Source organism: Triticum aestivum, chromosome 7A, assembly GCF_018294505.1.
Source record: "Triticum aestivum cultivar Chinese Spring chromosome 7A, IWGSC CS RefSeq v2.1, whole genome shotgun sequence".
Classification (NCBI taxonomy): Eukaryota; Viridiplantae; Streptophyta; class Magnoliopsida; order Poales; family Poaceae; genus Triticum; species Triticum aestivum.
In genome coordinates, this window is record NC_057812.1 from 738,963,461 (window position 1) to 738,973,244 (window position 9,784).

The 9,784-nt window shown below is 45.2% G+C and overlaps 1 pseudogene; it reads left to right on the plus strand.

The window, feature by feature from the left end:
* Positions 1-1,000, plus strand: LOC123147290 (syndecan-3-like; annotated as a pseudogene).
* Positions 1,001-9,784: the final 8,784 nt, after the last annotated feature.

The window sequence follows — 9,784 nt, forward strand, 5'->3', positions numbered from 1 at the left end:
TCCACCTCACTCAGCTCAGCTCAACCCAACCGAAGAAGAAGAAGAAGAAGAAGAAGAAGAAGAAGATCACGTCATGTTGCCAGGAAGGTTTCTCGGTCAGAAGAAGGCAAGGTCACCGACTGGTGCGCCCACAACCCCAAGAACACCAACGCCGGCGGCTACCACAAGACCGTCAACAATGGTGGCTCCGCGCGTGCCCTCAACAACGTCACCAAGGGTGACTACACCTGTGGCCTCAAGATCGTCAGCAAGAGTGGCTTCCTCCACCGCATCAAGAACGTCAGCAATGGCAGTTCCGACCACACACTCAAGAATATCAGCAACGTCGGCTCAACCCGCTACCTCAAGAACTTCAACAACGGCTAATCCACATGCGACCTCAAGAACGTCAACAACGGCAAATCAGTCCGCGACCTCAAGAACTTTAACAACTGCAAATCCGTATGCAACCTCAAGAACGTCAACAACGACAAATCTGTCCGCAACCTCAAGAACGTCAACAACGGCAAATTCGTCCATGGCCTCAAGAACGTCAGCGGCATCAGTGACGGTGGCTCCTTCTGCAACCTCAAGAATGTCAACAAGAGCCGCTCAGTCTGCTGCGACCTCAAGAGCGTCAACAGGAGCAACGGTGGCTTGAAACCGGTCGACGACACTGCAGCCAGGTGCGCCGACCTCAAGAACGGCTAGGACGACAGCCCCACCCTTGTCTGCGACAACAAGTCGTAGTCGTGCCACTCCCACACGTCCACCAGTTTCCAGCATGCGTCGATGATCTCCATCCATGTACGTCGTCCATCTTCGATGAAGTTAAGTGGGTTGTGACCAGTTTAGTTATGTTACAGTAAGTTAATAAATTTGTAAACTTGATTGGTTCGAGCCCGTGAGATGTAAGCCAAAAGTGTGCTAATTGCTAAATAGATGGTCTACGGACCTGAATGTAATTTATGTTACTTGTGTTGTTCTTTGTGCTGTCATGACACCGATGAATAGAATGAAAGTTTTTCTCGCAAAAAAGTGTGCCAGTTAACGTTGCAGATATTTATGTTTTTCCTGGTGTCATTGAGTCAACTTGTTGGGTGATTAATTAACACGTTGCTGAACTACCTATGTCTTGTGTGTGTTCATTCCAGTTTCTTCTTGATATTCTTTAGCATTACCCCCATGAGAAATAAGCGGAACGGCAAGGTAGTGCACTAGTAATTGCGCAGCGGGAAGACTCTAGAGAGAGGTTGAGCGGTGTTCTTATGTAGTGGTATTAACATAGTACTTAACTTGCTCCAGTATTAGTGGTTAACGCTAGGCAGCTTGTGCGTGCGATGTGAAGGCCGGCCAACTCCTATTCATTTTTGAAACTTGACATGATCCCTGCCTACCGGCCAGCTGATCAAATATAATTTGACTAATGTTTGACAGCTGTAGTGGCGCGGCATGCCTTGTGCTTACCGACTGAATCAACACTAGGTATAGATAGATAGATTATAGTACGATCAGTAGTTAGTTGGTATGGCTACTTCGTAGTAGGTAGTTAGTATGCTTTCAAGAATCCCTGCATAAGTGAGCAGTGGCAATTAGGGGTTCAGACCAATGGATTTTTCAAAAGCATCTTAATCTTTAAAATGTACGATGGCCATCTATACGACTAATGTGTAATGAAATGCATTTTCTCTGAATGAAATGGTGATTTGTTGTCTTAAGATGTTCAAATTGTGGTGAAATACTAATAAAAAACTAGTTATAACATAAAAAGGACAAAAAGAATCCGTTACAGGAATAGATAAGGGCACTGAGCGGTGGCATAATGTGTCCCGTTAGTGGTAGATATACCTCTGATGGACACCGACCATGGAATATTGTATAAGCTACTGAATCTAAATGAACTAACCAGCAACTTCTATCAATTTATATTATTAAAGTAATAGAAAAGGAATATCTTATATTAGCTTGACATAATCAACAGGAATAGAGCAGCTAGGATTCTTTGAAGATACGTTAAAAGACATGTATGAATTAGATTGATAAAGAAATCTACAACGACGAGGATTAGTCAAAATGGTGGCATGTGTCCTGTAAGATACATGCTTCTACTCTAAATTTAACACGAATAAAATGATCTGTGCATGACATGTGGGTCCAGACACTTGACATACGTTGGCACCTGTTACCACTCTCTTGTCTCCCACACGTCAGTATGGGTCCCACCATTTTGAGGGGAAAAGGTGAAATATTTTTGGCCCGCCATCGAAAGTTTTGAATTTAGGCGAACACCAAAAAACCAATAGTCAACAGGCCATAATAACTGAAGAAATCCATTGAAAAGAATGGAGAAAACTTCTCCCTTACGAGGTCTGAACCTCGGTAAATAACTCTCTTGACTCCCGTTTCTCAACTAAAGACCTAACTAATATACAAAGTTACAAACATATATACAAGATTGGTTGCACATGATAACAGTCGGTTTAGGTAATCTAAACTCAAGCTCTACCAAAACATCTCATGCAACTGCAACATCATGTGTACTTACTACATCAATGATGAATGACGTACAGTACATGCATATATATGACTAACAACTAACAAGGCATGTGTGTGTATGGCGTGTGCTACCAAAACTGAACCACCAACACTTAATCTGATGTCGTAGTAGTATAAGGAGCAGGAGAAGAAGAAACGAAGACCAACGCGGCAGCGACCACAACCATTGACCCAGCCGCATACATATCCATGAAGAACAATGCATTGAATATAATGGATATCTACTCCCCAAAACAAAACAAAAGAGACTGACTGGCACCGGCAAGATTGACGCCACCAAACCATTCTCCCACACGGTGGAAGCGCGTCGTCCGGCAGGAGTGCAGTTCCAAAGACCTTCTCCCTGCTATATATATGGAGCCATGGCCGCAGGCTTCCTCCACCCAACCGGAGCATAGTAACACTATATATCCAATTCACCTCAGCTACCTCGCCGGAGAAGAAGAATTACTAGAAGAGAAGCAGATCTTGTCATGGGCGAGCAAGCTACAAAGGTTCCCCAAAAGAAGGCGAAGGCACTGTCAAGTAGTACGCAGTTGACGAAGACAGCGGCATCTAGGAGGAAGTCGCTGCTGCCTCAGAAGAAGCAGATGAAACAGACGACTCCGTCTAAGAAAAATTAGCCTCGAAAAGGATGACAACAGTCGCGCGTTGATCGACGACCCCAGGCCAGGATGATGTTAAGTGTGTTTCTGTTGAGTAGGTCAGTTTGTGTTACAAATAACTTCATTTGTAAACTTGATTCGATCCGATCACTCCTGTAGAATCCGTAGCTTGTTTGTCTATAGGGCAGAAGCGTGCTGGTTCACGGTTCGGCCAAATGAAGTCCTTTTTTTTCCTTGTGTTGTTTTATGAGTCGTGTGCGAGGTTATTGTTGGGAAGTTGAATAAAAAGAAAGAGTTAGAAAAGAGATACATATAGGGGTTAATACATCGTAAATCATTATCTCTTCGGTGAATTGAGCGTAGCACAATTTGTTAGCTTCCTTGTGGCGGAAGCTATCCAAACGTGTTCAAGCCCTTGAATTTAGAAGGGTGTTTGCACTTTTTCGGATATATTTCAAGGTTTTACGACTTATTCTTTCGGTGTAAGTGACGAGCCCATGGGCAGCGATACACATGTGGTGACTTCATCAATCTCGCCGCCTGTTGGTTCAATTTCTGAGAGGTGCTCATAGCGTGTGTGCATTCATAGGGAAGTGTACATTCATGTATATGAACGTCCGCTGATTCAGAGAAAAAACCATTAAGTTTCTTGTTTAAGCACCATCGGTTATCTCTATAGGAGGGGTGACTAATTAAGCATCTATCTTCTACAAATAAGCATTGATGCATAAAAAAAGTTGTTTTATTTCTCTAAGAAGCTCCCCAAAGCACCTTGCATTCAACAAGTCGTAAGATAGGCAAATCGAGTATCTTGTCCCACTCATCGTCACACAAGTCGTTGGCGGGGTCACCGGGTCCCGAAATAAGCTTTCGCCCAGCTTTATATATAAAGGCAAACTATCACGTCTGTACAACAAGTTCAAGGGTCAAACATAAAGATAAAGGGCCTGCTAGGGCAACATCACAAATTATGCCCGGAAAGAAAACAAACATGGGGTACAAAGCTCCATGGAGCTGATGTAGGACCGTCAAAGAAGCAACGCGAGAAGACACCCAGCCGCAATCAGCGCCCTGATCATGGCGTCAAGACACTCCTTATCCCGCTGCCTCGAGTGCTAGGCCACCTAGTTGCTGTACTAAACACCCTAATCGTACATACCTTATATATATGCCATGTATACATGATCGACCATACACTATTAGAATTGGTTAGATAATCCAAGCTCAAGAACTAGTTGAACATGTTATGCAAGATACAACAACAAAAGCGTGTATGCGTACATCACCGATCTATATAACTCGTGACGTAGATATGCATACGCATATGACTACACGTATGTACCTAAAACTTAATCAGTAACGCTAGCTAATTCATTTGTTTAACTCTAGCTAACTCTTATGTAGTAGTAATAGTAGTATAATGAGGAGGAGAAGAGAAGAACAAGAACAACGCGGCAATCAACACGACCATTAACCCAACCGCATTAATCCATCAATAACAATCCTTCTAAAAATACAAATCAAGAGACTTACTGGTTCCGACAATGTCACCAAACCATTAATTACCATGGGAGAAGCGTGTTGCCCGGCCTATATAAATGCAACCGTTGCCACAGGCTCCCTCAACCCAACCCTGCAAAGAAAAACAGGAGTAAATTAAATAAAGATGAGAAGGTCGACGAAGCTAGGTAGCTTGTGCATGCGATGTGATGGCCGGCCGACTCCTATTCATTTTTGAACCTTGACATGATCTTTGCCTACTGGCCAGCTGATGAAATATAATTTGGCTAATGTTTGATGGCTTTAGTGGCGCGGCATGCCTCATGCTTTCCGACTGAATCAACACTAGGTATATATGGATATATTAGTTTGATCAATAGTTAGTTCATATGGCTACTTCATAGTAGGTAGTTAGTATGCTTTCCAGAATCCCTGCATAATTGAGTCATGGCAGTTAGGATTTCAGAAGGAGAGATTTTTCAAAAGCATCTTAATATTTTAAATGTATGATGAACATCTATACATCTAATGTGTAATGTGATGCATTTGTTCCAAACACTTGACATACGCTGGCATATGGTACCACCTCTTGTCTCCCGCACCTCAGTATTGGTCCAACCATTTTGAGGGGAAAAGGTTGGCATATTTTTGGCCCGCCATCAAAAGTTTCGAATTTAGGCAAACACCCAAAAACCAAATAGTGAACAAGCCATAATAACTGAAGAATTCCGTTGAAAAGAATAGAGAAAACTTCTCCCTCACTAGGTCTGAACATCGATAAATAACTCCCTTGTCTCCCGTTTCTCAACTCGACACCTAACTAATATACGAAGTTACAAACATATATACAAGATTTGTAGCACATGATATATTCATAACAATCGGTTTAGCTAATCTAAACTCAAGCTCTACCAAAACATGTCATGCAACGGCAACATCGTATGTACTTACTACATCAATGATGATTGACGTACAGTACATGCATATATATGACTAACAACTAACAAGCCGTGTGAGTGTATGGCGTGTGCTACCAAAACTGCACCACCAACACTTATTCTAATGTTAGTAGTAATATAAGGAGCAGGAGAAGAAACGAAGACCAACGCGGCAGCGACCACAACCATTGACCCAAACGCATACCCGTCCATGAAGAACAATGCGTTGAATATAGTACATATCTACTCCCCAAAACAAAACAAAAGAGACTAACTGGCACTAGCAACATTAACGCCACCAAACCATTCTCACACACGGTGGAAGCGCGTCGTCCGGCCGGAGCGCTTTCTCAAAGACATTCCCCCTCCTATATATATGGAGCCATTGCCGCAGGCTTCCTCATCCCAACCGCAGCAAAGTAAGCACTATATCCACCTCACCTCAGCTACCTCACTGGACAAGAAGAATTGTTAGAAGAGAAGCAGATCTTGTCATGGGCGAGCAAGCTGCAAAGGTTCCCCCAAAGAAAGAGAAGGCATCGTCAAGCAATACACAGTTGACGAAGACAGCGGCCTGTAGGAGGAATCTGCTCCAGCCTCAGAAGAAGCAGATGAAACAGACGACGCCGTCTAAGAAGAATTAGCCTCGAAAAAGGTGACAGCAGCCGCGCGTTGATCGACGTCCTCTGGCCAGGATGAAGTTAAGTGTGTTTCTGTCGAGTAGTTCAGTTTTTGTTACAATAAGTTAATTTGTAAAGTTGATTCGATCCGATCACTCCTAAAGAATCCGTAGCTAGCTTGTCTATAGGCCAGAAGCGTGCTGGTTCACGTTGCGGCCAAGTGAAGTCCTTTTCTTTTCCTTGTGTTGTGTTATGAGTCATGTGGGAGGTTATTGTCGCGTAGTTGAATAAAAAGAAAGAGTAGGAAAAGAGATACATATAGGGTTAATACGTCGCAAACCATTATCTCTTCGGTGAATTGAGCATAGCACAGTTTTTTATGTTCCTTGTGGTGGAAGCTATCCAACCGGGTTCAAGTTCTTGACTTGAGAAGGGTGTCTGCACTTCTCCAGATATATTTCAGGGTATAACGACTTATTCTTTGGGTGTAAGCGACGAGCCCATCACAGCGATGCACATGGTGTGATTTAATCAATCTCACGACCTGTTGATTCAATTTCTCGGAGGTGCTCATAAGGGATAGAGTGTGAGTGTATGCATTCATAGGGGAGTGTACATTCATGTATGTTAACGTCCGCTGATTAAAGAAAAACCTTTAAGTTTCTTGTTTAAGCACCATCGGTTATCTCTATAGGAAGGGTGCCTAGTTAAGTATCTATCCTCTACAAATAAGCATTGATGTATGAAGAAAAGTTGGTTTATTTCTCTAAGCACCTTGCATTCAACAAGTCCTATGATAGGCAAACCGAGTATCTTGTCCCACTCATCATCACACAAGTCCTTAAGCGGGGTCACCGAGTCTCAAAATACGCTTTCGCCCAGCTTTATATATAAAGGCAAACCATCACGTCTGTACAACAAGTTCAAGGGTCAAACATAAAGATAAAGGGCCTGCTAGGGCAAACGCAGAAATTATGCCCGGAAAGAAAAGAAACATGGGGTACAAAGCTCCATGGAGCTGACGTAGCACCGTCAAAGAAGCAACGCAAGAAGACACCCAGCCGCAATCAGCACCCTGATCATGGCGTCAAGACACTCCTTATCCCGCTGCCTCGAGTGCTAGGCCAACTAGTTGCTGTACTAAACACCCTAATCATACATACCTTATATATATGCCATGTATACATGATCGACCATACACTATTAGAATTGGTTAGATAATCCAAGCTCAAGAACTAGTTGAACATGTTATGCAAGATACAACAACAAAAGCGTGTATGCGTACATCACCGATCTATATAACTCGTGAAGTAGATATGCATACGCATATGACTACACGTATGTACCTAAAACTTAATCAGTAACGCTAACTAATTCATTTGTTTAACTCTAGCTAACTCTGATGTAGTAGTAATAGTAGTATAATCAGGAGGAGAAGAGAAGAAGAAGAACAACAACACGGCAATGACCATGACCATTAACCCAACCGCATTAATCCGTCAATAACAATCCTTCTAAAAAAACAAATCAAGAGACTTACTGGTTCCGGCAATGTCACCAAACCATTAATTACCATGGGAGAAGCGTGTTGCCCGGCCTATATAAATGCAGCCGTTGCCGCAGGCCCCCTCAACCCATCCAGAGCAAAGAAAACACCACATCGACCAAAAGAAGAAGAGAAGCAGATCGCGTCATGGGAAAGCCAGGTACAAAGTATCTCCCTCAGAAGGCGAAGGCTAAGGTGAAGAAGGCACCGTTTGCTTCGTCTAAGAAGAAGAAGGTGGTGACCAAGACGAATCCCACGGCATCTAAGAAGAAGCAGATCCTGCTGTCCAGGAAGAAGCCCAAAAACAAGTGAGACCAGCTGTCGTCGATCTAAGTCTGACAGTAGAGTGGGGGGTAGGTATGGAGAGGCAAGGTCCTAGCTATGGAGAGGTTGTAAACACAAGAGATGTACGAGTTCAGGCCCTTTTCGGAGGAAGTAAAAGCCCTACGTCTCGGATTCCGGAGGCGGTCGAGTGGATTATGTGTATATGAATTACAGGGTGCCGAACCCTTCTGCCTGTGGAGGGGGGTGGCTTATATAGAGTGCGCCAGGACCCCAGCCAACCCACGTAATGAAGGGTTTAAGGTACATTAAGTCCGGGGCGTTACTGGTAACGCCCCACATAAAGTGTCTTTACTATCATAACGTCTACTTAATTACAGACCGTTGCAGTGCAGAGTGCCTCTTGACCTTCTGGTGGTCCAGTGAGTCTTCATGGTCGAGTCCTTCAAGTCAGTCGAGTGAGTCCCTCGTAAGTCGACTGGAAGGTGATCTCTTCTAAGGGTGTCCTTGGGCAGGGTACTTAGATCAGGTCTGTGACCCTACCCTAGGTACATGACTCCATCATTAGCCCCCGAATGGATTGAGGCTTGAGTGATGAAGGAGTTGATGCTGTTTCTGATTAGCCTTCGCATACTGGTCGTGCGTTGTTTTGAACCAAAAAATCTCTTTGTTGATAGTGAGCAACCTTTCTTCAGTCGACTCGATCCATTCTTTTCTTTCGTCGAGTGATCTTTTGGATTTCGCCGATTTCCGAGCGACGGATCGCAGGAAATCCCGCGTCTGGCAGACCGATCTGCCGTTCGCGGATTCCGCGGGATACGAAATTTGGGGAAGCGCGCGAAGCGGGGCGGGCCGCGGCGCTCGGATGGGACAGGGCATAGACGCCTCGATCCCCGCGTCATTTTTTTCGCCACGTATCACGTCCGCGCAACTGTTTCGGGATATGATTAGATCAACCGGGCCCACCTGTCATCCACTCGGAAGGGATCTTATAAATGCGCCCGACGAGGGTTTTTTGAGCAGTGCCTCAGCATTCTCTCTCTGCTCCCTTCGTCTCCGCCTAACGCGCTCGCTCTCGCCTCCGCACAACTTCTCCTCGCGCGTCTCGCCGGCAGCCATGGTCAAGGAGAAGACTGCGGCGCTGGAACGCGCGAAGAAGGTGTCGGCGACGGAGAAGGCGAAGGGGAGATCCACCAGTCGTGGCGGGTCTTCATCTAGATCTCGCCTGCCGAAAGGCTGGGTCCAGGGAGATTGGATCCAATCGACCATCACGGAGAAGGATCTGCTCGACATGGCCAACGAGGGCCTGATCCCCCATGGAGCTGCAAGGCTTCCGGGGAAAGAGTGGCAGCCCCAGCCGGAAGAGGGTGAGTGCGTGCTTCTGGCTACCCATGTCGACCGCGGATTTTCTTTGCCGCCGAGCGTTTTCTTCCGTGGTTTCTTGAACTTCTTTGGGGCGCAACTCCACCACTTCACCCCGAATTCTATCGCCTATCTTGCCGCGTTTGTGTCCATGTGTGAGAGTTTTCTGGGTTGTCGACCGCACTGGGGCTTGTTCAAGCACATATTCACGTGTCGCTCTCAGACCGTGAAGAAGGCGAGCCCAGGCGACGAAAAAACCCGAGTTGTCCAAATGTGTGGGGTCTGGGGATCCAGGTGAGGAACAAGAGCACCTTCCCAGCCATGACATTTCCCGAGTCAGTCAGAGGCTGGCAGTCGACCTGGTTCTACTGCCAAGATCAGCCGACGCCGGGGCAG